At 43.6% G+C, this 26,253-nt stretch overlaps 1 protein-coding gene across 4 annotated transcripts in view; it reads right to left on the reverse strand.

The window, feature by feature from the left end:
• The window catches only part of Fgd4 (FYVE, RhoGEF and PH domain containing 4), a 120,937-nt gene that overhangs the window by 70,734 nt on the left and 23,950 nt on the right, over window positions 1-26,253 (reverse strand). For 3 of the 4 annotated variants that reach the window (XM_038344849.1, XM_038344850.1, XM_038344852.1), the window contains exon 2: window positions 2,840-2,959. The gene's annotated coding sequence lies outside the window, so the exon portion shown is untranslated. Of the gene's footprint in view, window positions 1-2,839; window positions 2,960-26,253 lie in introns of those variants that run through there. The other variant, XM_038344851.1, reaches the window with a different exon arrangement.

Genomic DNA, 26,253 nt, shown 5'->3' on the forward strand with positions numbered 1-26,253 from the left:
TCTGCACACATATGAACACTTGATTTTGACAAAGAAGCAAAAAATATATAATGGAAAGAAGAAAGCATCTTCAACAAATGGGGCTGGTATAACTGGATGTTGACATGTAGAAGAATGAAAATAGATCCATATCTATCACCATGCACAAAACTCCGGTCCAGATGTATCAAAGACCTCCACACTGAACCTCACAGAAGAGAAAGTGGGAAGTAGTCTTAATGCATTGGCACAGGAGACCAGTCCCTAAAAATAACACCAATAGTGTAGACGCTGAGAATAACAAATAAATGGGACCTCCTGAAACTGAGACGCTTCTGTAAATCAGACACAGTCAACAAGACAAAACAACAGCCTACAGAATGGGAAAAGAGCTTCACCAACCCCACATTTGAGAGGGCTGATCTCCAAAATAAAGAAGCTAGACATCAAAATACCAAATAGTCCAATTAAAAAATGGGGTACAGATCTAAAGAGAGAATTCTCAACAGGAGAATCTCAAAAGGCTGAAAGATACTTAAGGAAATGCTCCACATCTTTAGTCATCAGAGAAATTCAAATCAAAACAACTCTGAGATATCTTCTTACTCCTGTCAGAATGGTTAAGATCAAAAACACTGATGACAGCCTATGCTGGAGAGGATGTAGAGTTAGGGGAACACTCTTCCATTGTTGGTGGTAGTATGGCTTGTATGGCTACTATGAAAATCAGTATGGCAGTTTTTCAGAAAATTGGGAATCAGTCTACCTCAGGATTCAGCAGTGTCAACTATTGGGCATATACCCAAAGGGTGCACACTCACACCGCAAGGACATTTGCTCAGCTAGGTTCATAGCAGCATTATTCATAATAGCCAGAACCTGGAAACAACTTAGATACCCCTCAATCTAAGAAAGGATAAAGAAAATGTGGTATATTATACAATGGAGTACTACTCAGAGGTAAGAATAAAAAATGACATCTTGAAATTTTCAGGCAAATGGATGGAACTAGAAAATACCATACTGAGTGACATAACCCAGATCCAGAAAGACAAATATAGAACATACTTTCTCATAAGTGAATATCAGACATAAAGCAAAGGATAACCAGACTACAGTAACAACCCCAGAGAAGTTAGGTATCAAAGAGTACTCTAAGAGAAGTACCCATATATAGATCCCCCTGAGAAGGGGAAATAGACAAGATCTCCTGAGTGAGTGTGGAGGGAGGGTGGAAGCAGAGAGGAGAGGGTGTAAGAAGAAGTGGGAGAAGAATAGAAGGGATCTGGAAGGTCAAGTTTGGGAAAGGACAGAAAGAGAGAGCAAGGAAAGAGATATCTTGATAGAAGGAGCCATTATGGGGTTAACGAGACACCTGGCACTAGGGAAATTCCCAGGATTTCACAAAGATGACCCTAGGTAAGAATCTAAGCAATAGTGGAGAGGATGCCTTAACTGTCCTTCCCCTGTAAGCAGATTGATGACTACCTTAAGTGACATCATAGAACCTTCATCCAGAAAGTGATGGAAGCAGACCCAGAGAGCAACAACTAACCACTGGGTCAAGCCCCCTCCGGAGTACAGTCGAAGAGAGGGAGGACCAATAATACGAGCAAAGGGGTCAAGATCAAGATGGGGACACCCACAGAATCAGCTCACTTGAACTAGCGGGAGCTCACAGACTCCAAACTGACAACTGGGGAAGCTGCAAAGGACTGAACTAGGCCCCCTGAGGATAAGTGACAATTGTGTGGCTTGAGCAGTACGTGGGGCCACTGGCAGTAGGACCAGGATCTAGTGCATGACCTGCCTTTGTGGAGCGCATTCCCATTCTCTATGGAGAGATACCTTGCTCAGCACAGGCATGGAGTGCGGGAGGGGCTGGTCCTGCCTCAAGGAGATGATGGGACAGACTTACTTGACTTCCCAGGGGAGGCTTTACTCTCTCTGAGCAGCAGATGGGGGGTGGGGTGTAGTGGGGAGAAGGTGGGAGAACGGGAGGAGTAGAGGGAGGGGAAACTCAGATCGGTTTGTAAAAATAAATAAATTAATTAAATAAATTAAAAAAGATAGGAAGTAAGTATTGAAGTAACAATATATTGACTTAACCATTAAACTATATAAAACAACAAAACAAGCCATTGCTGCCTCACTAGGTAACGGATAGTTTTGGTGTGTGGTCACTAGACTGCTGCCTTGGTTTTCTCGGTGTTCTGACTGGAAAACATTGTAGTGAAGCAATACATCTTCCAAAAGCAAGTAAAGCCACAACGGCCTTTTAAGTGTCAATTTCTTATTATTATTCTGCATAGTTACATAAACCAGAAGTACACTAATTTCAGTTTACTATCATTCTTTATCCTTCAACTCAGGTGCACTGAGCAAAGGGTTGTCTTGCGTTTTGCACATGAAATATCTTAAATCACGGTTAAAAACTTCCTATGTCTATATTCACTTTATCGTTATAGAGGGATACGGCCAGAACTAATGATGATAAGCTCACAATTGGGCTTGTTATGTAAGTCACCAATTACTTGACTTTGCTTGACAAGTCATACTTCACATCACTATGAACACACAGCAGTGGCCAGAATTCCATAATCTCATGAGTTATACGCTAAACTCGTTTTAGAGATTTCTTTCAGAAAGCCTTAGCAATGAAATTCTAAAGCAATTCAGAAACATGCAAAGCATTGTAATAAAGAACGGATCATAATAAAGAATGCACACTTTGTTTTAGGAGCAGAGCAAATACCGATCTCCACCTGAGCAGGCAGGAGTACAGGCACTCCAAATGTCCTGCATTCATTCTTCTGCAGCTTCTTAAACCTGGCCAATCACAGAGCCCCAGAGTACAAACCTTGTGGCTTTGGACTTGCAGCTGAGCGTTTTGCTGGTGTCCTCCCATTTATTCCCTGAGCCTCTGTGGTTGTGTTGCTTGTCGTACGAGGTGGACTGACCTTCGGACAGGTATTGATGCCTAGAATTTAAAGGGAAAGGGAAGGTAAATACAGAAACACTGCACAGCTCTTCTTCAGAGAGTCATTGTTCTTCTAATGGCACTGCGCCACGGGACCTTAGGAACCCTTGTCACACATGTGCTGCCCTTGACTGCTTTTGCTGGGGAGACCTCATACTGTGTGATTCAGAAAGTTTCATGTTCACGTGGAAGGGAAGTGTCTGTATAAAGATCCCTCTCTGTCTGCAGAAAGGACAGGATGTAGCTGCTAGGTGATAGTCTAGGGTCAGTCTATGATCTAATTACTCAGAAGAAACAGGAAAATACAACTGTGACAGTTGGCATGGAGATGACAGAAGGTGTCTTAAAGTGAAACAAGCCAATGTGCTCCTTTCCCCCAACAAAGTAGCTTCCATGAAGCATCCCTAACACGTTCTAGGAGTGGCCCATATGTGCAGCACTGCTGAGATGTATATTGCCACATGCGTTTACAACCCTGGAATGCAGCACGAGACACCGCAGGGAGAGACAGTCCTCTGTTCTGTTCTTGATATAAGTTATATGCTAAATTTCAGACTTTTAGAAAGTCGTGTGCCAGTATTTTCTCTTTATAGATAGATTCAATTGGGAGTGTGTGACAGGGCAATATTAATAATAAAGAAACTCCAACTAGGAGAAATAAAATTTCTACCAGAAATTGACTATAACTGAAACAAAAAGTAAGCATTTAGGAAGCTGTTGTTAGGAAAAGAAGTTTCATTTTTGCACGATTCACATATCTGAAGTGAGAGCTGCTGAAGGTCTTGTAAGCCTTCAGAACAAAGCTGATCCGAAAAGCCCAGCTGAGGCCTCAAACCCCATTCAACCCAAGTGGCAAAACAAGATGTACTATGCAACGACTGCTTTAATTTCTGTGCCCCCTTTGAAATTCAGTCGTTAAGCCAGATTTTAGAAAACATGAAGTTTCAATAATTAGACAATTGGCTTTAGACAATGTGGCTTTCAACAGACACCTTGAGGAGTAACTCTGATATGACGTAAGCATCATTTAGCAAAGCAGGTATTATTGAAAATTTTGATAGAATGCTATTAAAATCCTTTTTTGTTTGTTCGTTTGTTTGTGCCTCAAGTACACAGCAAGTCAAGCTTCAGGGGATTTGGGTGTTTGAGACAAGTGAAGCACAGCGGAGCAGTCTAAAGATGTCTGTTGTGGTCCCCGTGGAGGGCAGCTCAAGGGAAAGCAGAGGGGGACACTTTAACACACTCTTAAATTCCAACTCTGGTGCAGGAAGACTGCAGCTTCAGCCTTGAATTAGAAAAGCTAAAAGGCGGGGCCGTGGTGGCTAATCTCAGCTGTTAACTTCACTGCGTCTAGAATCAAGGAAACCCTAAGCAGCTGGGAAGATCGCGTGAGGTTTAACCAATCATTTGAGGCAGGAAGACCCACCCTAAATCTGAGCCACACCTTCTGGCGGCTGCCCACGTGAAGGACAGTGATGAAGGAAGCCTTTGCTTTTGCCTGCTTGCCCTCACTCTTGCTGGCAGGTTCATCTGCCCTGATGCTGGGACATTCTTTGCTCTTAGAAACCCCTTCTTCAGAATTCTGACACGGATTAAAGCCTCATCAGCTGAGGCATCCAGACTCAAGGACTGAACAACTACCAGATTTTTCACCCTTCTGTCAGCCATTGTTGGACTAGGCAGACTGACTGTAGCCACTTTAATAAATCTCTCTCCTTTTCTCCTCTCCCTCCCTCCCCATCACACACACAAACACACACACACATACACACACACAATTCAAAAACAAAAATCCACAACAATCACATATTAAACAATCCATGTGTTTAGAAATAAGCTTATCTTGTATGACGGGTTTCACAAATGTTCTTTTTCTACAGACTACCTCCCATGGATGCACCCAGAATTTTTATAATAAGAGATCAATTTCACAATTTTCTTATCAATTCATTGTTACAGATCAGCCATGGCTAGAAGCTTCCTATCATTCTAGTGTTTAAAACAAGTTTCCAACCTTCAGTCACAATCGCAAACCATGGAAGCACAGGGAAAGGGACATTTAAAAGAAAAGCAATAACAGAAGCGCACCAGCGATGTCCTCCCCAGAGGCACAGCAGGGAGGCACCTCTGTCTTGGGGAGGGCTAGCCTGGCACAGGTGTCCTGAGAAGTCAGTCACAGGTGCCACACATGCCATGGGGAAGAAAGCTTGAAGAACCTGCGACACTTCATGAACTACTTTGTCCCAACTCTTGGGAGACAGTTTTTTGAGTGTGGGCTTATGGGGTGACAGGGAACAAAAACTAAAGGGTGTTCATACCTAGAATATTGCACATTGACTACAGGGATCTTATATCCCAGAATGACCTACAGTTAAAGAATTGGCTCTGACAGATTCAGCAACAGGCTGTGAATTAGCGTAGAGGTCTGTATCTCTCTTAACTACTCTGGCACTTTGACGATTGGTGTTTAGCCTTAACAATAGCCTGGATTGTTTGGGGGTTCCTTGGGGGCCACTTGGCCAACAACTAGATCAGATGTATCTCATTCCTGGAACTGGAAGCTTCATTTGGGGATGAGAGAGACCTAGTTGGTCCATCACCCCATTATTTGGGGATTCCATTTAGATCACCTTCGTATTTGCATATATTTTAGGAAGCTACTACTGTACTGGGTTTGCATAGGACCCCACAAATGGCCTTTGGACTTAGCTGTCCTTTGGCCCTATCTTTCCTTACCCTCTCTATTGAATTTATTGTTTCCATTCTTACCCACCTTACCTCTCCCCTATCTATCCATAACTATTCTATTCTATTTCCACACATAGAGAGATTCAACCCTCAATTACTCTATACCTAACTTCTAATAGTCTTTGTTTTTAATTCTGTACATTTAGTTTTCTGGTTATTATGAGTTGTGGGAAATTTCATATGTATTTAAGAGGACAGGAGAAGTTTCTTATAGCAATTTTAGTAGAAGCCCAGAAGTACACAGATAGTAAAAACCAAACACAAAACCCCATTTAAAAGAAATGATAGATTAGCAAAGGAGTTGTGCATAGATTCTCACCTAAAATGGTTATTAAAAATACATTTCATGTAGACTTTGTTATAGCACTAAATGTTAGCTCTTATTTAGAATTCACTAATTTTCTACAAACATCCTTTTTCTCTTACAAGCTTTAGTCCCGCTATCACACGCTAGAGCCATCATTGCTCTTTGAGACACATCAGTCTGCGAGTGATACTTAAGACTCCTCTGGTTTTGCATGACGTCAGCCCTTCTGAAGAATACTGTTGGGCATTTTGCAGAGAATGTCCTTCAGAGAGTTCTTCATGGTATGTTCTCACGGTCACATCATTACATCACTCTATTGCTCTAGCGTGATTAACATGTGATACGCAGCATTTACTTCGGTCACTTGGGAAGGGGGCTTTGCCAGTTGTTTTTAGCACAAGGCATTTTTAATGCTGTCTCTGCGGGAGTGAATGAGCTCACACAGGTAGGCACATGCAGAGAACTCACTGACCTGCCTGTCCATTTACCTTATTCTTCAAAACAGAATCTCTCACTGAGTCTGGAGCTCACTGCATCTAGACCGACCTGCTGGATATGCAGCCTCCAGGACTTGTGTGTCCCCTGCCACCAGTGCTGGTGAACAGCATCATGCCTAGAGTTTCATGTCGCTGCTGGGGAATCTGCACTTGGATTCACAAGCTCTCCTACTGAGCTGGACACCCAGCCCTTACAGTCCTCGCCTAGCCCCCTTTCAAGTTTTCCTCACTTCTTCAACAGACTGCAGAAAAGCACTGTATCTCATGTGTTAGCTAAAAGACCTGGCTAAGAAACTGAGAGCATCTTAAACTGATAACAACAATGTCATCAAGGTTATAAAACTCAGTCTACAAATGTCATGCTACAGTGAAGAAATCCGGCGTTAGAAATTTATCTCATAGGAAGTCAAACAATGCACTAAATGTTTATAATTGCACGTGTGACAGTTTAAAATGCTGTAACAGCCCACATAGGAAATAAGGTGCAACAGATGCATGTGTTGAATATATTTTAAATGCTTGAAATGTTTCAGCTATGGAAAATGTGCACAGCTTTTACTGGCTGAGAATCTGCATCCTGAACATGTGAAATGCTCCAGAATCCAAGAAGCATTTTTAAAGCATCTAGTTTTTTGTTTAATTGACTCCTTCAAGACATCTAAGACATCTGTAGTTTCTCAGATTTGAATACATGGATTCAGATGCTCAATCTATAAATCAATGAAGACAGAATGAAAGTAACAAGAGAAAGGTAACTAGGAACTTGAAACAGAATGAGGCAAAACAATGACTAAGAGCTGTCATGTCTGTCACCTATACAGCATAGCATTCAAATATATTATAAAACTGTGTTTATAAATTATACAAAGAAGAGGAAAATCTGTGGCAATCACAAAATATACATACAACAGCTTTTTTTTTAAAAAAAACATATACCCCCTATTCATAGTTTCAAGGCATCATTCATGGTAGCTAACAACTGGAAACCACCAAATGTCCATTAAAGGATAAATTAACAAATACAAAAGGTTTTATGTACAATGGAAGAGTATTCTGTCTTTAAAAGAAAAGACGGGTTTTATATATAGGCTACTAAGTTCATGAGCTTATGGACGTTATGCTAAGAAAAAGACAATATCATATAACTTATTTATATTAAGGACTTAAAATAATCAAATCCATAAAGATCAAAAGTAGAATGGAAGTTGCCAAGAGCTGAGAAGGAGAAGTGGGAGTGCCAAGTTACTGCAGTTTACAACCTGTTGGTCTAAAGCCCAAGACCATCAGCAAACACAGATATTTATATTATGAGTCATAACTAGAGAAACTGTTATGAAGTAGCAATGAAATAATTCCATGGTTAGGGTCACCATCACCTGAGGAACTGTATTAAAGGGTTGCAGTTTTAGGAAGACTGAGACCTGGTGTAGGAAGGTCTTTCTATATGTTGTTTTCATTGGTTGAATAAAGAAAACTGACTTGGCCTTTTGATAGGGCTGCCCTTAGGTGGGCGGAGTAGACAGAACAGAATACTGGGAAGAAGGGAAGTGTGGCAGATGCCATGCTTCTCCTGCCCAAGACAGACGGTGGTTAGACTCATCCCGGTAAGCCACAGTCAAATGGCAATACAGATTATTAGAAATGGGTTGAATCAAGATGTGAGAGATAGCCAATAAGAGGCTAGAACTAATGGGCCAGGCAGTGTTTAATTAATACAATTTCCATGTGGTTATTTCGGGGGTTAAGCTAACCCGGTGGTAGGATACAGCCCACCACTCATCTTACAACAGAGACCCACTGAATTATTGTTTAAACAATATGGAGTTTCATATTTGTAATATGTAAGATTTCAGTAGATAAGGGATATTGAGTAGCGTAATAAAATATTTAAGATTTATGTTCTATATATTTTGTTATGTTTATACACAATTAAAATTTAAAATTAAATGTTCATATGTTATGCAATAGTCTCCTTCTAGATAAAACCTTTTATCTTGGAGGAAACTATCAAGACCCGGGATGTTCCAAATGGAGGTGAAACACTCCATCAAATGGGAGCTGTGGAGCTCAGGAGGCAGAGCCCAGGGCCTCAGGAGGACCCTAAGCTGAGGCGATGGAACAGACCCTTCCCTTGTCAAGCACACTAACCAGCAAGGACTGCCCAGAGCTACTCTCAGTTAAGCTGAGCTTGGGCCTTCTGGGAGAAGCAGAGACCAGCAGAGCTGCCTGGAAGATGGCCAGACCACCGGAGCCACCTGGACAGGGCACTCTTTAAACTGCGGGGCTGCCTGCAGTGAGTTCCAGGTTCCCAGTGTTCACGAGCTGTCACTATGCAGAATAAGCTTTGGTGACACGGCTGTCTTTGAGTCAGTTCTGCTCTCATAAGTAATCTCTTGCCCACATCCCTGTAAGGGAATCCAATACCAAGACAAACGTTGGAGGTAACCATACTTGGGTCTGATGTCATTCCTCTAGCTGGAGCTAACAGACTTCATTTCTGTGTCCCCAGGAACAGTGTCATACAACATTATGCAATGAAAAACAGGCCACATCCTAAGTTCCTGTCATCTCTAACAGCAACCATGTTACCATCTCCCAAGTGCGCGGTCTCTCCCAGGCTGTGTTCTGACTTCCATGATGAGCGGGGACTATCCAGTACTGTGCCGCCATTTTCCCAAGGTCTGCTCCAGACCTCCAGCCAGTCTTCGAAGGACACATCATTTGTCCCCTTGCATTGCTACTAGTGTAAGACTTGTCTCACAATCAGCATCCCTGTCGGTGCACCTCATCTCACAGCCGCTTCCCAGGCCTGCCTTGCAACTTTCTCTACCCCAAATAGTGCAGCTCCATCCATGCTAAGCCAAAAACCCAGGAAAGCAACGGGAATCCTTTTCTATGTCATGGACTATATCCTGTCCCTCAGAAAATTCTGTTGACTCTGTATTGGGTATCATTCTGTGGCTATGATTAAAACACTACACCCCAAGGTGTGTGTGTGTGTGTGTGTGTGTGTGTGTGTGTGTGTGTGTGATTGGGTCTTATGTTTCCAGAGAGAGGGATAAGAGCGTTTCATGGCAGGGAGGCATGTGGCAGACAAACAAGGCAGCAGAATCAGGAAGCTGAGAGCTCACAACTTTAATGCAAGCACAAAGCAGAGCGAACAGGAAGTGGCATGAGGCCTCTGCTCTGAAAGCTGGCCCCCAATAACATACTTCCTCCAGCAAAGCTCCACCGCCTAAATATCCCCAAACCCTGCTACTAATGAGGGACCAAGTGTTCAAATGGGGACATTCCCACTCAAACCACCAAACTCTACCTTCAAAATAGTTCCAGATTTTTCATGTCGACCACTACCTGATTGTTACTCTTCTGCCATTAAATACCATCATCTTAAATTGGATCAAAGCAAGTCCCTCCCTCTACAGAGTCTCCATACTCCCCCTACCCCCAACACCGGCAATACTTTGAAACTAGGTCAATAGAGATCCTGTGCTTAAACTTCCCCAGTGGCTCCCCATTTTACCAGGGGTGAAGCCCCAAATTCTTCCCAGTGATTTGTAGTCACCGTACAGCCTAGCCTGGGCTCCGTCAGCAGAAGTCACCGTACAGCCTAGCCTGGGCTCCATCATCAGGAGTCACTGTACAGCCTAGCCTGGGCTCCATCAGCAGGAGTCACTGTACAGCCTAGCCTGGGCTCCATCAGCAGGAGTCACGGTATAGCCTAGCCTGGGCTCCACCATCAGGAGTCACTGAACAGCCTAGCCTGGGCTCCATCAGGAGGAGTCACTGTACAGCCTAGCCTGGGCTCCATCAGCAGGAGTCACTGCACAGCGTAGCCTGGGCTCCATCAGCAGGAGTCACTGCACAGACTAGCCTGGGCTCCATCAGCAGGAGTCACCGTACAGCCTAGCCTGGGCTCCGTCAGCAGGAGTCACTGCACAGCCTAGCCTGGGCTCCGTCAGCAGGAGTAACCGTACAGCCTAGCCTGGGCTCCGTCAGCAGGAGTCACTGCACAGCCTAGCCTGGGCTCCGTCAGCAGGAGTCACTGCACAGCCTAGCCTGGGCTCCATCAGCAGGAGTCACTGCACAGCCTAGCCTGGGCTCCATCAGCAGGAGTCACTGCACAGCCTAGCCTGGGCTCCATCAGCAGGAGTCACTGTACAGCCTAGCCTGGGCTCCATCAGCAGGAGTCACTGAACAGCCTAGCCTGGGCTCCATCAGCAGGAGTCACCGTACAGCCTAGCCTCAGCTCCATCAGCAGGAGTCACTGTACAGCCTAGCCTGGGCTCCATCAGCAGGAGTCACCGTACAGCCTAGCCTGGGCTCCATCAGCAGGAGTCACCGTACAGCCTAGCCTCAGCTCCATCAGCAGGAGTCACTGTACAGCCTAGCCTGGGCTCCATCAGCAGGAGTCACCGTACAGCCTAGCCTGGGCTCCATCAGCAGGAGTCACCGTACAGCCTAGCCTCAGCTCCATCAGCAGGAGTCACCGTACAGCCTAGCCTGGGCTCCATCAGCAGGAGTCACCGTACAGCCTAGCCTGGGCTCCATCAGCAGGAGTCACCGTACAGCCTAGCCTCAGCTCCATCAGCAGGAGTCACTGTACAGCCTAGCCTGGGCTCCATCAGCAGGAGTCACTGTACAGCCTAGCCTGGGCTCCATCAGCAGGAGTCACCGTACAGCCTAGCCTCAGCTCCATCAGCAGGAGTCACCGTACAGCCTAGCCTGGGCTCCATCAGCAGGAGTCACCGTACAGCCTAGCCTCAGCTCCATCAGCAGGAGTCACCGTACAGCCTAGCCTCAGCTCCATCAGCAGGAGTCACTGTACAGCCTAGCCTGGGCTCCATCAGCAGGAGTCACCGTACAGCCTAGCCTGGGCTCCATCAGCAGGAGTCACCGTACAGCCTAGCCTGGGCTCCATCAGCAGGAGTCACTGCACAGCCTAGCCTGGGCTCCATCAGCAGGAGTCACCGTACAGCCTAGCCTGGGCTCCATCAGCAGGAGTCACTGCACAGCCTAGCCTGGGCTCCATCAGCAGGAGTCACCGTACAGCCTAGCCTGGGCTCCATCAGCAGGAGTCACTGTACAGCCTAGCCTGGGCTCCGTCAGCAGGAGTCACTGTACAGCCTAGCCTGGGCTCCATCAGCAGGAGTCACCGTACAGCCTAGCCTGGGCTCCATCAGCAGGAGTCACTGCACAGCCTAGCCTGGGCTCCATCAGCAGGAGTCACCGTACAGCCTAGCCTGGGCTCCATCAGCAGGAGTCACTGTACAGCCTAGCCTGGGCTCCGTCAGCAGGAGTCACTGTACAGCCTAGCCTGGGCTCCATCAGCAGGAGTCACTGTACAGCCTAGCCTGGGCTCCGTCAGCAGGAGTCACTGCACAGCCTAGCCTGGGCTCCGTCAGCAGGAGTCACTGTACAGCCTAGCCTGGGCTCCATCAGCAGGAGTCACTGTACAGCCTAGCCTGGGCTCCGTCAGCAGGAGTCACTGTACAGCCTAGCCTGGGCTCCGTCAGCAGGAGTCACTGTACAGCCTAGCCTGGGCTCCGTCAGCAGGAGTCTCATCATTTACCATTGCTCTGTTCACACCACTCAATTCACATTGCTTTTTTGTTGTACACACAGGCCAGACACCTTTTATGCCTTCAGTCTAGCTGCTCCACGAAGGGATGCTTCTCCAGATAACTGATGGCTACCTGTTTATCTTTTCCAAATCTTAATTCAGATTGTACCTTCTCAATACAGATGATCCTGACACACAGCTCGTCTTCCTTCAGTCTTTCCAAATCATTTCCCAGCAGCTCTTGTACCATGGAATAAATGGTACACTGTCTGCCCTCTCTGCTCAGAACCTAAGCTGACCAGGAAGTGGTGGCGCACACCTTTAATCCCAGCACTCAGGAGGCAAAGGCAGGAGGATCTCTGTGAGTCTCAGACCAGCCTGATCTACAGAGCGAGTTCCAGGACAGGCTCTAAAGCTACAAAGAAAAACCCTTTCTAGCAAAACAAAACCAAAAAACCCCAAAAAACAAAAAACAAAAACAAAACATTAAAACAAACAAACAACAACAACAACAGAATCTAAGTTGTAGAAGTCAGTCATTCTTGTTTGGAGAGATTTCTGGGCCACCACCTGTCACACAGTGGATGCATAATAAATCTGTTGAACAAATGCATTCTACAGACCCTGCAGGCAAGTATTTCTTTTTTTGCCTAAATTCTTAGTTTCTATTTCATGTGAAACACTAAAAAATTCTAACAATAGGAAAACATATAACTATATATTAAAGATATATTACTGTATTGTAACTCTCTGTATATTTCCCCACACTTCCAATTCTATCTAAAATTGGAAGCATTGAACATTATTTCTATTTAAGTTCCAGATATTCAGAAGTGAGGGTAAAAGGAAAAAAGTTTAGACTCAAGAATGCTCTCCACATTCCAGGAACAAATCTGGAAATATCTGGAGTTGTGAACCTGCCCAGATGCCATCTTACTAACAATCGCAGATGTCCGCTGTCACGGGTACAGCGTGCATCAATAAGGCAGTGAGCGCATTATGTGCAGGTACTTTATTCTATTCCCCCAACCCCGTTTCTCCTAAGTTACCAAATGAAAACCCGCTAACTAAAAGTGTCCTGTTTTCACTTAATTTCTGGACGTTCAAGTAATTTATGGTCAAGTAGAAAGGAGAGACAGGTAATTTCATAAGGATGGAAGTTTTCCCCCAACCCCTTGCTGGCCAGTTATGAAGCAATATTACTTAGCGAGGCTAAGAGTGTGAAATTAGCGCAGTTGCCGGGGGAGAGTAAGACAGGACTGGCGGCAAAGCGAACACTCATGAGAAAGGGTGGGGGCAAAGAGGAGGAGAGCAACGGCTCCCTTGACCCTGAGTTGCCATGACAGGGAAACGGTGCTTCCATTTTAGGACCACAAGGAAAATTTAGACATTTCTGATTTGTCCCTTTTATTCACATGGCTGTGTGGTCTAAAATTTATTTTAAGTGCTCTTTATTTCCAAGTCGCCTACGTGGTTTGCCGCCTCCCTTTGCTATTTCTCCTCTTATCAGGTGTCATCCGACCCATGGCTCTCAAACTCTTTGTCCACGAGCCACCTTTGCTGGGCGAGTCACTTCTTCCCTTTCCCACTACACCCGGCCTGCCTTCTGGTCTGTGGCCCTCTCTGAACCCACAGGCCTACCTCCATACCCCAAAACTTGTTTACAAGCCACCTTTGCTTGGGAATTTTATAAGTGCCTACATTAAGAAAATAAATAGAAAGAACACAAATAAATGACTTAGTGATGCAACTGAAGAATTTGGAAAAACAAGAACAAACCAAGCTCAAGCCAGTATATTCTAAGTGTGGTGGTCAGAAGAAGATGTCCCCCAATAAGACTTATACAAGCCAGTATATTCTAAGAGTGGTGGTCAGAAGAAGATGTCCCCCAATAAGACTTATACAAGCCAGTATATTCTAAGAGTGGTGGTCAGAAGAAGGTGTCCCCCAATAAGACTTAGCCATTTGAATACTTGGTCCCCGATTGGTGGCTGTTTGGGGAGGAGTAAAAGGTGTGGCCTTGCTAGAGGAAGAATGTCACTGGGTGAGGGGTGCACTTTGACATTCCAAAAGACTCACACCCTTTTAAATTAGCAAGCTCTGCCTCCCACTTACAGACGGAAACGCAACGCGAGGTCTCTGCTGCTGCTCCAGCGGCTACCACCATACCTCAGTCCACACCAGAGACTCCAACCCTCTGGAACTGAAAGCCAAGTTGAACTCTTTTTTTTTTATGCTGCCTTACTCATGATGTTTTGGCACCGCAAAAGAAAACACAGTGAGAACTAATAAGACTCACAGTAGTACACTAACTAGAAACAAAGAAAACAAAACAGAAAATCAATGAATCTAAGAGCAACTTCGTTGAGAAGATAAACAAGATAGATAGATCCCCAGTTCAAGCAACCGAAAGAAAGAAAAAGATGATGCACATTAGCAGAATAAAAACAAACAGAGAAACATTACAACAGACACTAAAGAAATATGCTGTAAAATAAGGGAATATTTTAAACCTGTACTACATTAAGTTGCAAAATCTAACAGAAATGAATTTATTTCTAGATTCAACAAACTATCAGAGTTAAATCAAGCAGAGATCAAGACATAAACAGATCCACAACAAAGGAGAAGATTGTAGCAATAATAATACTAATAATAAAAAACCAAAAAAAAAAAAAAAAAAACCAAAACCCTTCTGATTAAAACAACTCCAAAACTCAGAGGAACTCACAGCAGAATTGTAACCAACTTTCAAGGAACTATACAACCTATACATTTTAAATTATTAAAAACAAACAAACAAAAATAAAACAGGGGACTCCCAAACTCATTCTCTAAAGCCAGTACTGCTAACATCCAAACCAGTTAAATCACAACAAAAACAAAGCTGCAGACCATATCCCTGATAAACACATATGTGAAGATTCCAGACAAAACAGGCAAGGGAAGGAAACTAAATGGATAGAAATAGAAAAAGTAAAGTATTTCTATTTGCAAATGATAACATGTTATACATAGGAGATCCAAAAAATTCAATCAGAAATTGTCTAAAACAAGCAACAATTTCAGCAAAGTTGCAGGATAAGAATAAATAAATGGTCAAACTTACAAACACCAGTAGCCTTTTTATATACCACCAACAAACATTGAGAAAGAGATCATGGACATATTGCATCAAAGACAACCAAATATCTTCCATAAACCTAAGGAGATGAGAGACCTCTACAGTGAAAATTTCAAATACTCAAAGAGATTGAAGAAAAAGGACATTATAAAAATGGAACGCCCACCCATGCGAATGGGTGGGGAAATTAATCCTGTAAAAATGAACATCTTATCAAAGCATCTTATCTATTCAGTGCAATCCCAAACAAAACACCCACAACATTCTTCACAGAAATAGTGTTTAAAAATCTGAAATTCATATGGAACCAAAAAGATCCTGACTTGCCAAATAATCCTCAGCAAAAGAGGTAATACTGGAGGGATTCCCACTCTAGACTTGAAGATATTCAGTGTTATAGCAACAAAAACCAATATGGTACTGGCACAAAAAGTGATATTTAGATCCATGAATGGAACAAAAAAGGAGACCCAAACATAAGTGTACATAACTACGGATACTTGATAAAGAGGCTGAAAACATGCACCAGAGCTAAAAAGTACCAGCATCTTCACTAATGATTCTGGATAAACTGAATATCCACATGCAGAGGAATGCAATTAAACCCAAATCTATATCCCTGTATAAAGAGTCAGCCTCCACTCATAAGTGGCTTGTAGATATAAAACAAAAAAAAAAAAAACCAAAAAACAAAAAACCAAAAAACCAGCCTACAGTCCACAACCCCAGAGAACCTAGACAACGATGAGGACCTTAAGAGACATACATGGATCAACATAGGAAGGAGAAAAAGGCAAGATCTCCTGAGTAAATTGGGAGTGTGGGGGTCATGGGACAGGGTAGAAGGGGAGAAAGGGAAGGGAACAGCCAAATATGTATAGTTCAATAAAAACAATTTTAAAAAAAGTTAGCCTCAACTACACCAAAGACCTCCATTTGAAATCTGAAATGCTAAACCCACTAGAAGAAAACAGACAGTATCTTGCATGATAGAGGTGCAGGGGACGACTTTCTGAAGAGGTTTGCCCATTAGGTAAAGCCAACGACTGACAAGTGAGACTTCATAAAATGAAAAAACTTGTGTATAGCTAAAGAAACAATCCAACGAGTAACAAAGAAACCCACAAACTGGGAAAGAATCTTCATCAGCTACACATCCAACAGCATCAATATCCAAAATATACAAAGAACTCAAAAATCCAAGTCAAGGAAATAAGTGACCTAATTAAAAATAGTCTAAGGATCTAAACAGCGTTCTCAACAGCAGAAACAGAAGTGGCTGAGAAATACTTCAAATGTGCTCATCCTTAACAATGCAAATTGAGATTTTATCTCACCCTAGTCAGAATGGCTAAGAACAACAGAAATGACAAAAATCCCAGGTGAGGGTGTGGGGGAAGGGGAATGCTTACTCATTGCTAATGGGCGTGCAAACTGGTGCAGCCACTCTGGAAATCAGTTTGGAGAATCCTCAAAAATCTAAAAACAAGTCTACCATATGACCCTGCCACACCACCCATTGGCATTCACCCTGGAGTTGACATCCTACACCACACATGCGCAACAGAGTTTACTGTCAACCTATGCACAATAGCTAGGAAATGGAAACAATCTTGACGTCCTTTGACAGGTGAGTGGATAATGAAAAGGAATATTACACAAACATGTCGAGTGAGACAGCCAAATCCCAGGGTTTGGTGTCATCTATGGTTCCTAGCTCCAAATCTTCAGATATGAGAATATTACACGAAGTAACTCCAGAAATCTGAGAAGTAGGACCATGGCAGCAGCAGGAGGTTGTGGGGTGGAAGAGGAGTAGCAAGATATAGGTGATAAGGAACAGAAATCAGCAAACTGGGAAGGAGCAGGTTTCATCTGAGAAGAGGAAAGGAGGTCAATGCAGGAGAATGAGGGAAGGGGACAAATGACACCGAGGATGTTTGAGGCAGCCTCAAGGAACCATTTTACATTTACCTAAAATTATATATGATGCATTTAATATACACTTATCTATCTATCATCGAAATGAAGTTATGTCAACAAGAACCATACACGAGCCCAGCACCAGGCACAAGAAACTTCCTTTCTTGTTATTGTTCAGGATAAACAACACGACTCCCCAAACAACATAGACTATTGCTGTTGCCCCTGGTTGTTTCTCAGGGGCTGAAGATAAGTCCCTGTTGCTAAAGACACCACACATATAGGACACAGGACTCAGACTGTTTGAGCTACATCTAACCAGAAAGCCTCCTTGCTATGGTCCAGCTTCAATAGTACTAGACAGTGCTATGCAATCTGCCAAAAGAGGAAGGAATTACTACTAACGTCCAACCATGACAGCTATGAACCAAAACAATGACTAGCATGGCAAGACATGAGTAAAGGAGCAATAAGTGGCTCCTATATGTTGTGATAACCAAGAGCTGTTCAACTGGACACAAGGCCCACGCAGCAGGAAGGAAATGAAGCCTTGCACTAAACCGTCAGGCATGTTTGAAGAGAATCTACCACTGCCACTTTGCTAGATGAGCACAATTCCTAACTACGTGCTAAATCTTATCTACATACCCACAGATACACGTAGCTGTTGTCCATCAATAGCAGGGCCAGACGCCAGGGAAGATCTGCAAGGTCATTACCCCACCGAGGTAACAGCTTTCCAATAGATCGAGTCATCGGCCAATCTCTGCTCAATACCCATCTTGTCCACTACTGGGGGTGATCATCCTCATTCATGCGTGCATGCACTGCTCTTCGCTATATTACACTATATACCGAACATTCATAATCTGACCTTTTACATAAAAGTGTACCTACAACTCCTAACCTAAATAGTAAAAACAATGAACTACCAACCCATGTTACAGTTCTGTAACCCTGGTTCTCCCTAACTTGCCCTCTGACCTTGGGCAAGTGAAAATCTCCAGATTTAACGGAACTAATTATCAGCATTGTAACTCGTCGGACCAGCTTACGACCAACTCCAGGATGGATTCAGCAGGCCAGCAAGTGCTACATTTATTCTCATATTGTCCTAAACCCTGGAAACCTTGCACGCTCTAACGTCAACTGCCTTCTGACCATGGTTAACAAAAAGTATCTTCCTGAGATACGTACAGCATGGGAAAACTACACTGTTGTGGTTCTCAGCCATGACTACCATTAGAATCACTTGTGGAACCTTAAAAAAGGAAACCGCCACCCTTGGCCTCAAGTTGCTTCATCAGACTCTCTGGTGGCGTGGGCCCCCAGGGTCAGGTGTTTTCTAGCTTTCTGCTAGATGCGAACACAGTCAAGCTGAGAACCACTGTTCTTGGCTTGTTAGTGTTTACTGTGGAAGCTCTGTGAAAGGAACACTACGATTTTGACCAATTCCACTAAAATTTCACCCAAATGAGAACAGGAGTACCACAAAAAGTTGCTACCCCTTTACAAAAACGTATTTAGGCTCAGAGCTGCATGTGTAAGTCAGGGCCAGTATTTATATGCCAAGTATGGCTCCCTCTTCACACACGGGTGGGGAGAGTAAGACTAGTTGATTTTAGACTCTTTGTGCCACAGAAATATATAGTATTTAATCCTTGTTTCTAGATTCTGGCAAGAGCATCTCCTAAACCAACTGGAAATTCCTAAGCAACAGCAATGTGATGTTCCTAACAGGGTTCGAAACCCTTGGAGTCTCCTGGGTGACAGGAGCCTCTTGTGTTCTAAAACTGTGAGCTCCTGGATAGCATCAGGTGGGGCTCCTTAGCAGACAGATCAAGACTAATTAACTGCAACTGTCAATTCCCTGGTCTTTGCAATTTCTGGGAAGAAAGAAAAGCTGGAGACAGAGTTAATGCTCAGTCTTGTCCACGTGACCGAACCTCTGAATGACACTTTCCCAGAGCTTCCAGGTGGGAATGCAAGCCTACGTGTCAGGAGGCGGAGCATCCTGGCTCCTGAGCTATTTCCCTGACTCATTTCATCTGCAGCCTTGATTGTAACTTTGACAGCACAGAGCTTTCCCGAGTTGTGGGAGCCCTTCTCGCAAGCCACTGGCCTTAGAGGACAATAGAGCCTCCCACACAGCCAACTGGCAAGGCACTGACCTTGGGGGAGTAACAGACTTAACTGTTGATCAGAAGTGGAAGCAGTCTGGTGGGACTGTATACTCAACTTCCGGGCTCTGAGGCTAACACTAGTGGTTATTAGCATCAAAATTAAATTAGGGACAGCTGATTAGTAAGTACCAAATGGAGAGTCGGAGAATTAGAGCTGGTGTTAGGAAAAGCCTCACACGCTTCATGTCAGAAGGGTCCTATGAATCGACACCATAGTACTTCTGAATAAGAAAAACAAACCCTAAGATGTTGCCTGCTTGACAAGTCATTCATTAGGAGCTCTGACATTCCAAAGGAGAAAATTAAGATGGACATACCATAGAAGGCTCCTCAATTCAAAGTAACAATGAATGGAAACTTTTTTATTCACTTCCTACCTGTGAACGAAACAAAAACTCAGAGAGGAAAGTCATTTGAGGGGCAAGGTTAGTTTTTGTTTTTTATTTTAAGAGTTACAGCCAACTCATCTACACAAGAGGTCTGGTTTTTGTATTAAGTTGAATCTTGGATTTTGCTGTTCCTTTTGGGCACTTCCAAACTATTTTCCACTTAGTCACAAAAATATATATGTGGCCAGAAAGAAAAAGAAAGTCAAGCTATTGAAACCAATTACTATTGTTTTAACTCCCTCAAAGTAGATGTATTATTACTGCTTCTTTGCAAAAAGGAAAAAAACATAACTTTTCATAAGCAAATCTTCCCACGCTCTGTAGATTTCCATTCATTTGTGTCCGACCCACTCATTAGTTTTCCTGAGTCGGGTTTCTCCAAATGTGCTTTTCAGGGTCCTAGCCTAGCAGCTTCTGCAAGCAAGCGTCAATAATGTCTCCTTGACCTGCATTTCTCAGCCTACATTATCTTGCACTTTTTTGCCTTTCCTCATGCACTTCTTAAAACCCAAATCAGCTGTGTGGCAGCAAGTGATACACACATCCATGCATGTGTGTTTGCACGCATGCATGCACTTACACATGTGTGCACACATACACACAAATAAATATATTAAAAATAATTTAAATAAAAGTAAATAAAATAGTGTGCTACCTATGAGGAAAAACTTAAATTTAACCTTACATCTATGTTACAACTGAAGCTACATATAGGTTTAGGTGTATAAAATAGGCCAGCAGATGGCTCAGGAAGAAAAGCCCTGGAGGCATGTCCTAGTTCATGTCTTTGTTGCTGTAGCAAACACCAATCAGAACCAACTTGAAGGAGGAAAGGATTTATTTGGCTGAAGGTGATGGTTGGTCACCGAGAGAAGCTAGGGGATGTGCTTGAGCAGGAACTTGGAGAGACTATGGAGGAAGGCTGTGCCTGCCTGCTCCCTTGCTCACATTCAGCTACTTTATAAATTCAGACTCCTATGCCTAGGGATGGGGCTGCTCACAGTGGGCTGGGCCTCTTCTATCAATCATCAAGACCACGCCCCACAGGCAGGCCAAGCTGGTGGAGCCAATTCCCTAACTCCTCAGTTCCCTCTTCCCAGTCTAGTTGGCCACAAAGATTAGCTATCACATAATACAAGCCTGATGAATCAAGCTCCCTTCCAGATCCCACGGTGGGAGGAGAAGACCAACTCCTAGAAGCTGTCCACTAATTCTACATGTTCATCGTGGCACGACTCATATACACACATCACAATACAGACACACAACAGTACTGCAGAAAATAAATGATAAAATTAAGCCCCCAAAGACTCCGAGAAACTAAGACTAAAGACTAAAGACTAAAGACTAAATCACTACTCCTCAAGGCCCGCATAATAGTCCTCCTGCTGACTCTTTCAGCAAACTCCCTCACATTTTACTTTTTATGTGAAAAACATTTCTCACAAGTGCAAGCTTTAAAAAAAAATGTAAAGCTTTTGAAAGTCATTTTTAAAAGATAAAACGGGCTGGAGAGATGGCTCAGCGGTTAAGAGCACTGGCTGCTTTTCCAGAAGACCTGGGTTGGATTCTCCGCACCCACACTGTGGTCACAGCAATTGTAACTTTGGAATCAGAGGATCTGACACCCTCTCTGGCTTCCTCAGGCACCAGGTATGCAAGAGGCATCCGGATACACGCGCAGGCAAAGCACCACATGCAATAAACATTACAAAGATAAGACAAAGCCCAGCATTGCTGCTGAACTTCGGTAACTGCACAAGAGGCAGGAGTTTTTCTCCAAGTTTGAGGCCATCCTGGTCTACATATTCAATTCCAAGCTTGCCAGAGTTACTTGAGACCTTGTCTCAAAAGTAAAACACAACAAAAACCAAACCAAACAAACCAAGAAAAAAAAAAACCCCAAACAAAGAAATACTCTAAAAGGTACAAGTGACGTACATATATACACATATTCAACTTACATGATGTAATAGAAAGATTATCCACTAACGGGAGAGGAAATGCCACTGTCTTGTCAGCTGCCTCTCTCTTCTGAAAGGCACTCATGAAGGCCACACTGCTGCAGTGGGTCCCAGAGTGCCTTCTATTCATGCTGAGGCCAGGCTCAGCTCTAAGGCTGGTGCCCTTGGCTCCGGAGCCACCTTCGCAAGGGGGCGTGGAGACTTGCTCTAATCATACCAAACTTCTGGAGGCAGAAGCTATTTCAAGAAAAACAGAACTTAACTGATGGAGTGAAAGAACGCTTACTTCCTTTTTGCTGCATTTCTTCTTTTAAAACGCCTCAGGCAGAGTGTCCATGGCAACCTGTGAGACCTTACAGGAACCCTGAATGTCACCCAAGAAAAGTGGAAGCCCTAAGCAGGAATCTGGTTTCTGCCTGGGAGGGAGAGGGGCAGGGGCCTGGCGAGTGTCCTTCAGAGCTAGGGGGAGTTTCTGCCGTGCCACAGGAGTGGGATCAGCCCCACACTGGACTTCTATAAGGTGTGTCCGCTGACCTGGAAGGAAGGAGAGAGAGTTGCCACAAGGAAGGGGATTTGGGCGACTTCAAGGACTGCCAGTTATGTTTTGCTTTGTCTGGCATTTTTCAGGGATGTGTATGGTTTTATCCACACTGTCGCAGTAAGAAAAGCACTGAAGAAATCAGCCCATATCAGCCATTCTTTTAAAGCTGTCATTTTTTTTTCTTTTAATCTTTATGGGTGTTTGTGTGTGTGTTCGAGTGCATGCATATGTGTATGCCACATGTGTGGAAGTGCCCGTGGAGTCCAGACCGTGGCGGGTGTTGGATCCTTAGAACGGGAGTTACGGGCAACTGCTAGCTGCTTGACATGGATGCTGGACACTGGACTTGGGTCCTCCGGGGGAGCAACAAATGCCAAGTCATCTCTCTAGTTCCCCTTCTCGGAACACAGGCTGGCCTTGAACTTCTGATCCTCACACCCCTGCCTCCAAAGTGCTAGGGCTAAAAAGCTTTGTCTAATTACCCTTTGGCCAGATTCAGAAGTTTTGGTATGTTTTGTGGTGGTGAGGGGAGTTGGGGTGCTGTTAAGATAGGCTCTCACTACATAGCTTGCTGGGAACCTGTGGTAACACTCCCATTCAGCCATCAGACCTAGTTTCCCACTTCAGTTGGAAACAATATTTTTAGGAGCTACTTCCTGTCATGTGATTGCAATTTTACCACAAAGAGAAATTTCATTTCTCTTCGAAAGACTCAATTGCTCATGAATTTGTTCTCTAGAATATTCAAGGATACCACAGTGACTTAATACCACCATTAACAATTTTTAAACTAAAGCAAACAAAGAAACAAACACAGTAATCAAAGCCATACCTGTCTCTACAGTATTATCTTAAACGCATGAACGAGGACTCCCCCAAATCCCTAACCGAGACTGAGACTGGGAATTGTGTGGCTCACAGGGCAATACTGACATCCTGGTATTAGAAGCAAACATTTCTTCACTTTGTTCACTGAGGAAAAAGAAGAAACTGGCTTTTTTTTTTCTTTTCTTTTCTTTTCATTCCTTCTCTTGGCAGCTGAACAAGATTTTTAGTTGGCTCCTATTTTTTTTATTAACCAAACAAGTTTGTACTTTGTTAAGAGAGATAAAGCTTCCTTTAAAAGACAAAAGCTGTGGAGAAAGTTATTTTACTTCTGAGAGTGAAAAACAATGTGAGGCTTATTTGTAACTTTAAATAAAATCAAACTCTGACCCTGGCACTCAGGCTCTACAGTAATCCACAGTCTAAAAATAACATGAAAGCGTCCACTAGAAAATGAGGCGACATACCTTGATCAGTGGTCATGACTCCACACAGTCTACCGGGGTTAGTAAGAAAATATTCAGGTTTCCTCGGTTCGAGTGTTAAATCTCTTGGCTTTAACGCTCAGGGCCTGGCTGGAGATCCAGGCGGTGGACTATGGACTTGGGTGCATTCTTAGACCGCTCTGTGTAAGAACAACCCAACGCATCACTTGCTACAGCTCCCGGGAGGCTGGCCTGCTGCTGCATTGCTCCAGGGACAGAGGAGATGAGAATGGACAGACATCCACTTCTTAGAGTAAAACAAACAACGGAGCGGCGCAGAAACTTCCGATACAACAGGCGCGGATACAATTGCGAGCAGGGCAGTTTATAAACAGACCAGGGCCTGACCTAGCAACAACCCTCTGGGGCCCACATGAACACGATGGCCGCTACTCTTCCGAGTCGCCGTGCTGGACAAAAGTGCCACAGACTCGCCATCTGGAAACTAACATTAATATTGAATGACCTCAAGTCTATTTTGATACTGTAACTTTCTGTTTTAGTACAGCTGATTTTGGGAAATAAACTTTGTGCAGAATTAACAAACAGCACATAACAGTTTCCAGAGGAAACTAAGTTTTGTTATTTCAGGACAGAACTGGTAAAAATAAACAAGTACATAAAAATAAAAGTATGTATGAACTCACAGAAGGATGACAGATTAACAGACTCTTTCCCCACATATAAAATGGTGCACATGCACACATGTGAGCACACACACACACACACACACACACACACACAAAACACAGGTTGTTTGCATTTAAGGACTAAGTTTTGTTTTCTGCAGATGGCAAATTTTAACATATATTTAAAATTACTTTCTTTTTAATTAAAATATAATTACATCATCCCTTCTGCCTCTCTCCCTCCAACCCATCCCACATGCTTCAGATTCATGCCCCCCCTTTTTTTCTCGAAACTGTAAGTATAATATACAATGCCTAGGTGTATAAATGTGAGCGATCTTCTGTGTCCATTTAGTGTTGGTTTTTTTTTCCCCAAGACAGGGTTTCTCTGTGAAACAGTCCTGCTGTCCTGGAGCTAGCTCTTGTAGACCAGGCTGGCTTTGAACTCACAGAGATCCGCCTGCCTCTGCCTCCCGAGTGCTGGGATTAAAGGCTGAACCACCATCATCTGCCATATGTACAGAGTTTTCTAACAGATAAAAGAAAACAAAGAGAAGTCTGAACTGCCTTTACTTCCAGGGCAGACTCCATCAATGTGTACTGAAACCGCACTGCAGATCTAGGACCACGTAGTCCTGTCAAGGGTCAGCACAGCAAAAGTCAAACGTTTCTCTGTCTCCCAAACGTCCCTAAGCCTCCACAGCAGTATTTTTTTTTTTTTTTTTTTTTTTTTTTTTTTGGTTTTTCGAGACAGGGTTTCTCTGTGGCTTTGGAGCCTGTCCTGGAACTAGCTCTTGTAGACCAGGCTGGTCTCGAACTCACAGAGATCCGCCTGCCTCTGTCTCCCGAGTGCTGGGATTAAAGGCGTGCGCCACCGCCGCCCGGCACCACAGCAGTATTTAACTTACAGCCTCGGGTTTGCTTTTCAAACACATCCTTTTCTTCTCTGAGACCAGCTAATATTTACTTTGTGCCAGGTGCTGCCTTAAGCTCTCTCCACGGGACATTTCAGTGAACCTTTACTATACTTTTAATACTACTTTTACTGAAGAGAAAATGAGGGTTATGAGTTTAAAGAAATTTGCCTATTCACACAAATAAAACGGTAAGCTTTAAGAAGTTAATTTAAGCTGGTTGGTGGTGGTGTGCGCTTTTTGTCCCAACACTCTGGAGGCAGAGGCAGGCAGATCTCTGAGTTCAAGACCAGCCTGGTCTACAGAGAAAATTCCAGGACAGCCAGGGCTACACAGGAAAACCCTATCTATAAAATAAAAAAAAAAAAAAAAAAAAAAAAAAAACAAAAAAAGTTATTTTAACAGGTTAAGATATAATTGAATTCACTTTTTCCTTTATAGACAAAACCCAGAAAACCAATATATTGTTTTCATGGAAGTGACAGCTGAACTAAGGAGAATCTGCACTAAGGCCTTTACTTCACTGACAAAGACCCTGGCTTTAACTCCCACATCAAACTAACTGAACAAACAAATGGGAATCCGATTGTCCACAAATAGCCAATGTGCACATATAAACAAACAGACAAGGAAACTCCAGGCCTTTCAGTACTAGTCATGGAAGCTGCTTGTCCAGTTACCCATGCACTCACTCACACTGTACACTAGCGACACTGACTTCCAGGTAGTCACTACAGAGAACTGAGTACCGGCCTGCACAGAATGGATGTCAACTGGGGCTTTATTCATAAATACCAAACCCAGGAATGCTCACCAAGTTTTCAAGTAGTAAACGGTGTTGTGTGTGCAATAGCTGTGCAATAGTGTAACTCGGCAAGAACAAGGGGCCAACTAGAGACACACGCATGCACAGTCTAGAGAAGCAATGAAAAGGCAAAGTAAATATTACCTCATATGGCAGCTTAAAATGCAAAACTTATAGGGAGAGGAAGATCCACACTTGGGCAGAGTGATCACAGAGAGTCATGACAGCATCCTGTACGATAATGAAGCTTACACAGTGTATGGTCAATATGCACAATTATACCATAAGAAGAGCTGTCTCAATGTTTGAAATCCTTTATTTCTTCAAAATTACAGAATCAAGGCAACTTATCCTTGAAGATATTTAACGATGAGGATGGAAAGGGAGGGTCATGGGT

Source organism: Arvicola amphibius, chromosome 10, assembly GCF_903992535.2.
Source record: "Arvicola amphibius chromosome 10, mArvAmp1.2, whole genome shotgun sequence".
NCBI classification, from domain to species: Eukaryota; Metazoa; Chordata; class Mammalia; order Rodentia; family Cricetidae; genus Arvicola; species Arvicola amphibius.